This window comes from Arvicanthis niloticus, chromosome 7 (genome assembly GCF_011762505.2).
Source record: "Arvicanthis niloticus isolate mArvNil1 chromosome 7, mArvNil1.pat.X, whole genome shotgun sequence".
In the NCBI taxonomy this organism is placed as follows: domain Eukaryota; kingdom Metazoa; phylum Chordata; class Mammalia; order Rodentia; family Muridae; genus Arvicanthis; species Arvicanthis niloticus.
This window is the reverse complement of record NC_047664.1, coordinates 45,677,900-45,687,244: the sequence shown is the minus strand read 5'-3', so window position 1 is coordinate 45,687,244 and position 9,345 is coordinate 45,677,900.

Here is a 9,345-nt window from a genome sequence, read left to right as displayed (position 1 = left end):
GAGAGCAGAGCAGCAGGAATTGGGCTGAATGTGCCAAGGGCCTGTTCAGCTGGCACTTCAGGGTGGCTCTGCTACCAGTTCTGCCTGACAGTCACTGTGATCATTCACTTAGAACAGCTCACACCAGCTTACACAGGGCTCACTTGACCAGCCAAGTATTTTCCCCACATTTTAAGATATTGGATGGGAGGTTGATGATGGTGCTCAACACCCGGATGAAGGGGAAATCTGTTAGAACACTGGTGTGTAAAGTGAGAGGAGAGGCTCTAAGGAGCTCTTATCCCAATTGCTATTCTTGCATGTTATTCTGATGAAAGCAAAACAACATCAACAACAACAACAACAACAACAACAACAAGAACAACAACAAGAACAACAACAAGAACAACAAAAACCCTCCAGAACTTACGACCTTTTAAACCTTCAAGCTTTCACAGTTAACTATGTACTGAAGAATCGGTTCAATAGTCTCCCCCTCCCCCACACCACCACACCTCTTTTATTTCACACTTAGTGACTAAGAGACAGTGACAACGATGGAGTTATTTTCTTGAGCTCTAATTTCATTGCAATGTCCTTTGGCCATTAACATAGGAGTTTTTACATCTCAGTTTTTCAATGTATAAAATAAAGAATCTGGGTTTTGTAGGATGAGGCACTTTTGAGACAAGTAAGTGTGTGTGTGTGTGTGTGTGTGTGTGTGTGTGTGTGTGTGTGCTCACACACATTTAAGAGCTATCTCAAGCTTGGAGGTGATGGTAAATCTATGTTATTACTTTATGCACCACTATGTATTCCACACTAGGCTATTCATCATTCAAAGAGATCAGGACAACTTCCTATTCTCATAGCCGGTTTCCATGGATAGGCATTAACAAACAGTCACTGCTTCCTTCCTTCCTTCCTTCCTTCCTTCCTTCCTTCCTTCCTTCCTTCCTTCCTTTCTTTTTGCCAGTTCCGAGTTTTATTTTCTATAGTCCTAGAGACTTACTAATGTAACCTTCTGACTACTCTGAGCCAGCAGAGGGTGGGGACTTTCTTGATCTGGAGAAATGTAGAAGGTAGTTTGCTAAGGGAGTCCTCTTGGGATGGTTTGTGCAGAATGTAAAGAATGCACAATGGCAAATCAAGTGTGGAGCTTAGAAAGAGACATCTATGGAAATGCAGAGAAGGCTCCTCTGACCTGGAAAATAGCCCTGGAAGGCTACTGTAATGATGTGAATGTGCTAGGCCCATAGAGTGTCACTATTAGGAGGTATGACCTTGTTGGAGTAGGTGTGTCACTGTGGTTTGGGCTTTGAGAGACCTTCCTCCTAGCTTCTGGGAAGCCAGTCTTCTGTTCACCTTCAGAACAAGATGTAGAACTCTCAGCTCCTTCTCCAGCACCAGCAATCTGCCTGCATGCTGCCATGCTTCCCACCATGATAAAAATGGACTGAAGTTCTGAACCTGTAAACCAGCCCCAATTAAATGTTGTCCTTTATAAGAGTTGTCTTGATCATGGTGTCTGTTCATACCTGTCACTGGGATGTCAGAGATATGAAATAGTTTTCTGTTTTGCTTCAACCAGGTTCATGGAGTAAATATTTCTAACCCCTCTTTCAGATGAGGAAACCCAAGGGAGAGAGCTAAGGACTAACTAAGACCATGTACTGACCTTCACAACTAGGACTAAAGATCAATTTGAATCCCTTCCCCAGGCTGTATCTATTTACCATATAAGCAGAATGGGAGTTGAGGTCTGGTACTGTTAATGGTAAGCTGGACATCTCAAGTCTGTAACGTCTCCATCATGGGTTCCTGTATTTCCCACCATAAGTCCAATTTTTCTTTTCCTTTCTTAGATGAGATGAGTAGCCTGTACTGTTAGCAGCTGAGCACTGCTAAGTGGAAAGATCTATTGGAATTCCCACTCGCTGCAGTTATTTCTCTCTGCTAAAAAGCCCAATAGGGACACCTCACACTGGAAAAGGGCTAGAACACAGGGTGTGGCTTATGTTACTTGAGGAATCTGACTTACTGTTTCTACAAATCAATGTACTAGATTAAGTAGCAGATCTGGTCCATTTGATTTTCTACCATTGTTTTATCTGTGAATGAATTAGTGTTTAAAAGGATGTTTGTAGGGCTAGAAAATAAAGACACCTGCAGCTTCATAGCTCAATATTTATTTATATATACTGTTATTTTGGAAAGGGATTTGCTGTCATTTAGGTCTTTTGCTTCAGAATTTAACATCTCTGACCCTTGAGAAGGAGAACATTTGTTCAGAGAGCTGATGATACCAAGGCAGTTCCAGGCCCAATGAGTCAGATGTCTCTCAGGATTCAGGCTGAAATTAAGGATGTAGACTAGTTGCAATAAGGTGAAACCTTTGATAAATAAATATGACATCCTTAATCCAGTGCATTAAATTATAGAAACTTTAAGTCAGGCTCCCAAAGCAGCAGGGGTAATACTTGTGTTTTTCTATCCCAAAGATAATCTTGTTCAAGGTTTCTCATGAAGGGAGTTGCAACTGATAAACTTGAAACATAAACCACTAAGTACTCTGCCCACACCAGGAAATACAAATGACTGCTCTAAAGAAGCAGCAACCCATAATCCTATTTTAGACTTTTTAATACATATCTTTACCAATCAAACTAGGGATGGTCAAGTGAAAACCGATTTGCGGTTCTTCAGGAATCAACACAATGAAACATAAAATTTAGGCTGGGCATGCTGACACATGTCCACATTTCTGCAGAATCCTTAAAAATAAACCCCAGCTTCCCTAGCGATCTTGGAGGTCCCTTCTCTACTCTTGTTTTATTTTTCTTCTTTTCTCTTACAGAAGAAAAGATGCCAAAGACAATTGAGTCATTTTAACATTAGCTACACGTACGCCTCTTCTCTGATTCAAATATAATATCCAAACAAAGTGCCTACTCTCTGGTGTGTGTGTGTGTGTGTGTGTGTGTGAAGGATGAATATGCCTGCTCATTTGAAAGGGAAAGTAGGTGGTCATAAATGATAGTGTGGTGTTGTGGAAAGAATAAGAATGGCTTTGGAATCCTGCCTGGTCTGACATCTTGGCTGCTGTATCTACATATTGTGGGACCTTTGCCATGGCCCCTGACTGTTTCTGAGCTTTCAATTTCTGCATGTACAAAATGAGAAGGTAGAAGCTCCTTGTTAGGATTGTTGCTGAGTATGATGAATCATGTGACATGCATTATTTATCCCCATTTTCTGCATCCAAATACTGAATGGTGTAGAAACCATGAGGGCAAAAGGCAGAAATGCAGAGAAGTAAGTGGACATGGTAGGATTTTGTTCCTCAATGCCCCTATTACTAAGAAAGGACTTTACAGGTTGCCAGAGGAATGGGCACAGGGATATGCAGTTACTCTATAAGACCCTCATAAGTTCCTTTCCTTTGAGATGCTGGCTGCTCTATTAGCCTGATCACCAGGGTAACTCTGATGAGCTGAATTTTCTACTGATGGATAACATACTGCTATTTCTTTAAATTACTTATAGCAGAACCTTGATTGGGGTCAAAGCAGAATATAACTTATCCTAACAGACTTCACTTTCAAACACTTGGATATTTTTCCCTTCTGGAAATCATACAACCTCATGGTAGGACCATACACACCACCTTTCACATTTCTCCTTACAGCTTCTGAGTTTACTACTTGGAACAGTGCAGTATCTAACTTGGCAGTGATGTGTCCAAGAGAATTAAGTGCAACTTCTTTTTCATTATTTGGTTCAAGCAACACTGACTTATTGACCAGCATGTGCTCCAGGGAAGCAAACTCAAGTTTTCCTGAAAAAGACATTTTATTCTGACCTTGTTTGTAAATGACTCTCTGCTTTATATACCTGGTCTCAATTCTTCTTTAGAATAGAAGTTTGGCACCCAATCACTATTTGATGATTATGCCTGGATTAAAATTATTATTATTATTATTATTATTATTATTATTATTATTATTATTATTATTATTAGTGTGCCCATGTGTATGTATGTCTTTATATGTGAGTGTGCTCAAGGAGGTCAGAGACATGTCAGATTGCCTGGACCTGGAGCTATTGGCAGGTGTGAACTGTTTGGGATGGGTATTGGGAATGGAACTTAGGTCCTCTGCAAGAAAATCACATGGTTTTTTTATGGATGAGCCCTCTGTCCACTTCTATCTTTTCTGATATAGCCACTTAAATGTAGCATGAGCAAAGCTGTATTGATTCCTGCTTCTAGGTTGTATTCTGGATTTGCCATTTGTACACTAGAATATTGTCACAATGGAGTTTTAAATAAAGACCTTTCATTTCTGTTTTTATCTGTATTTTTTGGTCTTTTTGGTTGGCTCTTCAGCTTTTCCCACAGCAATCTCTTCTTACCAGAAAGTTACTCATTGGACAGGCTTTAGCAAACTCATTGTCAACTTTCTCTTCTCTAGAGGTTTATTCTCTACCACACATTCTCTTCTTCATAGCATCAGGACTCAACAGAGTCAGATAGGAATCTGCCATGTATATTTGCACAGTATCCTCATCTTCCCTTAGGATATTAAGTTTGCCAAGGGTTGTCTGTGTTTTAAAACTTAGGAACATTTGTAAGTACTGATGATATAGGCTAGATATAGCCATGGGAGTAGAGCTAGGCTGGAATTTTGTTTGTTTGTTTTCTTTTCCTATCAGTTCTTTGAGGGAAAAGACTGTCATCGGAACATTAAGCAATCCATCAACAGCAGTCAGTAAAAAATGTCCTATAGACACTGAGTTGGAGACTGAGCAAAGAATAAGCCACTGTGTTCCACACTGTCTCAGAATCTCACCATATTTAAACAACATTGGTGCCATTGACCCCATTTTATCATCATACCTAACCAATAGAATTCAAATATTTTCTAACTTGTCCTCTTCTGATAATTTTTCTTCATTATCTTCTTATAGCTCCCTGTGATTTTGTAACAATTCTGGCACAAACCATAAGAAATGTTCTACCTTTTCTCTAGGGCAGGATACTTAGATGCACCACTGAGAGCCTCGTACAGAAAGAATCTGCCTCTTAACCTGATTCTTGGTGACATGAATAGAGCATGATTTGCCACTGGGCTTTGTTTAGTTGGGGCACTTCTAATTACTGCTTCTGTTTTACTAGAGATTATAGGTCTGTTTAAATTGCTTATCTAATCTTGATTTAACTTTGGTAAATTGTAATGTATGGAGAAAATTACCCATTTCTTTCAGATTTTCCAATTTGGTAGAGTATAAGTTTTTAAGTATGTTTTTATGATTCTCTGGATTTCCTCCATATCTGTTATGTTCCCTCTTTTCATCTCTAAGTTTATTAATTTGGATCTTTTTTCTCTGCCTTGTAATTAATTTGGCTAAGGGTTTGCCAATCTTACTGATTTTCTAAAATAACCAATTCTTTATCATTGATTTTTATATTTTTGTTTTTGTTTGTTTCTATTTTATTAATTTCTGCCCATAATTTGATTATTTCTTGCCATTTACTCCTTTTGAATAATTTCTTCTTTTTGATATAGAGATGGTCATCTCATTAGATGCAGAAAAGACCTTTGACAAAATCCAATACTCTACAAGGGACATACCTCAACATAATAAAGGTGATGGGTTACAGCAAGCCTATAGCCTTTATCAACTTTAATGGAGAGAAAAACCAAAGTATTTCCACCAAAATAAGAAACAAGCAAGGTCACTTATTTAATATGGTACTTGAAGTCTTAGCTGGAGTAATAAGACAACCGATGGAGATCAAGGGGATACAAATTTGGTTTTTCCTTGCATTAGCTGGTGGTTAAGGTTGAATCATCCTTCCTGCCACTAGGCAGCAGCAGCAGTTACCAACTCCCATACAACCAGAGAGGAACTGTACTGTGTGGCTAAAGCAGTTCAGTAATGCAGTAGATCTAGTGTATCTTTCACTTGTGTTTTTTGTTTGTTTGTTTGGGTTTTATTGTTGTTGTTATTTGTTTGTTGACATATAATTTCTTTGTATAGCCTTGGATGTTCTGGAACTAGCAATGTAGATGAGGCTGGCTTCAAACTCACTTAGCTTCACCCAGCTCTGCCTCCCAAGTGTAGGATTAAAGGCATGCATGACCACTGCCAAGCATGTGAATACAAATTGGAAAGGAAGAAATCAAAGTATATTTCTTTGCAGATAATATGATAGTATACATAAGTGACTCTAAGCATCCCACTGGGAAACTCCTAAAGCGAATAAGCCCTTTCAGTGAAGTACCTGGATACAAAACTGGCTCACAAAAATCAGTAGCCTTCCTACATACACATGACAAATAGACAGGAAGAAATCAAGGAAACAAAGCCTTTCATAATAGCCTCAAAAAAAAAGTGTCTTTAGGTAACTAACCAAGCAAGTAAAAGATATGTATACAAAAACTTTAAGACATTAGAGAAAGAAGTTGAAAAGGATATCAGAGGATGGGAAGATCTTCCATGCTTCTGATCAGCAGGATTACTTTAGTAAAAATGCCCATTCTACCAAAAGCAACCTACAGATTCAATGTAACCGCCATCAAAATCTCCACAAAATTCCTTATAGATCTTGAAAGGACAATCTTTAGCTTCATATAGAAATATAAAACAAACAAAAACAGAAAACAAAAAAAATAGATGATAATTAAAACACTCCTGAGTGATAAAGGAATTGCTGGAGATATCACCACCCCTGACTTCAGGTTCTACTCCAGAGCTATAGCAATAAAACCAGCTTGGTACTGACACAAAAACTGATGTGTCAGCCAATAGAATAGAATTGAAGATCCAGAAATAAGTCTACATGTCTATGGACACCTACTATTTTTTTTATAAAGAAGGCAAAAATACATGCTGAAGAAAAGATAGCATCTTTATCACATGGTAATTGTCAAACTGGATGGATGCTTGTAGAAGAATTCAGGTAGATCCATACTACCACTCTTCATAAAATAGATTAAAGACTTCAATATAAAATGAGATGCATTGAACCCGATAGAAGAAAATGTTAAAAAATAGCTTTGAATTTATTGGCACAAGAGAAGATTTTCTAAATAGAACACCACTAAGATCAACAATTAATAAATGAGACTTTGTAAAACTGAGAAGTTATTGCATGGCAAAGAACACTGTCACTTGGACAAAGTGTCAGCCTACAGAATGGGAAAAATTTTTTACCAGCTACATAGCCAATAGAAGGTTAATGTCACAGAAACACACACACACACACACACACACACACACACACACACTTGGAGTGGACATCAAGAAAACAAATAACCCAACTTAAAACTGAGGTACATATCTAAACAGAGAATTCTCAAGGGAGAAATGCAAATGGCTGAGATGCACATAAAGAAATGTTCCACATCTTTAGTCACCAGAAAAATACAAATCAAAACTTCTTTGAAATCCCATTTTACACCATTCATAATGGCTAAAATCAAGAAAACAAGTGACCACTCATGCCAGTGAGAATGTGTAGTAAGGGGAACATTTATTTATTGCTGGTGGGAGTGCAAACTTACATAGCCACTATGAAAATCAGTGTGGCAGCTCATCAGAAAGATGGAAATTGATCTACCTCAAGATCCAGCTGTATCACTTCTGGGTGTATACCCAAAGGCTGTTTAATCCTACACTTGCACTTGCACAACCCTATTCATAATAGCCAGAAATGAACTATCTGTCTATCTGTCTGCCTATCCATCCATCTATCTATCTATCTATCTATCTATCTATCTATCTATCTATCTATCTATCATCTATCTGTGTCAATGGATGAATAGATGAAGAAAATGTGGTATGTTTACACAATGGAGTAAATCACAGGTAAATAGATAGAACTAGAAACGTATTATCTTGAGTGATGTAACTCTGGCCCAGAAAGACAAATATGATATGTTTTCACTTATGTGTGGATGGTAGCTGTTAAGTCATTGATAAAAAGTAAGCCACAGTCTGAAAAATCATAGAGGTTAGGTAGAGAGTAAGGGACTAGTGTGTATCTTGGGATGTGTTTCCCTAAGACTGGGAAGTAGAAGAGATAGTTAAGGATAGATGAGGGAGGACTGGAATGTGAGAAGCAAATGGGGAGGTAGGGGTAAGGGAGGGAATATGGGGATGGAAAGTTAAGATCATCTGAGCAGTAGTACGAAAACCTAAAACAGTAGAAGCTTCTTATAATAATACATATATGGAGATCTAAATGTCCAAATAATGAGGAAGACAGAGACGAAGTGGGGCATCTCTCATCACCAAATGAAGTTTTCAGTACTAGGAATGGGTTCCATCTTTTATTTATTTATTTATTTATTTATTTATTTATTTATTTATTTATTTATATTTCTTTACATCTCAAATGCTGCCTCCCTCTTGGTCTCCCTTCCCAGAGTTCCTCCCCACCTCTTCTCCCTTTCAGGATCTACCCCACCCCTATGATCCCCACCCTGGTGCATCAAGTCTCTGCAGGGTTAGGCATATCCTGTCTTACTGAGGCCAGACAAGGACCCCACTACTGTATATATGCCAGGGTCCTTGAACCAACCCAAGTATGCTCTTTGGTTGGTAGCTCAGCCTCTGGGAGCTCCTAGGAGCCCAGGTAAGTTGGCACTGTATTCCTGTGGGGTTGCCATCACCTTCAGGGCCCTCAATCTTTTCCCTAGTTCTTTCATAAGGAGTACCCAACCTCTGTCCAATGTTTGCCTGTGGCTATCTGCATCTAGCTCAGTCAGCTGCTAAGTAGAGCCTCTCAGAAGACAGCTATGCTAGGCTCCTGTCTGCAAGCACAACATAACACCACTGAGTGTGAGGGATTGGTGTTTGCCAATGGGATGGGTCTCAAGTTTGGTCAGTCACTGGTTAGCTGGCTATTCCTTCAGTCTCTGCTCCATCTTTGTCCCTGCACTTTTTTTAGACAGGACCAATTTCAGATCAAAAGTTTTGTAGGTGAATTAATGTCCCCATCCCTCCACTGTGGGCCCTGCAGAAATGAGTTACATCTAATTAAGTTCTTGGCAAAAAGGGGTCTCATGCACAGCCAACCTTTGCCAAGTCCATTGGAAGCTGTCCACATACTAATAGTTAGGCCCTGTTGCTAAAGACAATACCTACATAACTAATGAGCATGCAAAAATCAATTTGGTGTCTATCTACCTACAGCCTTCTTTCCTATGAACTAGATCCAGTGTACTGTCTTTTTTACTGTTTTCTTGCTGTGTAGAGAAACCTTTTATCCTTATAAAATAAAGCATTTAATTGAGGGCTTGCTTACAGTTTCAGAGGTTTAGTTCATTACTTTCATGATGGAGAGCATTGTAGCACGCC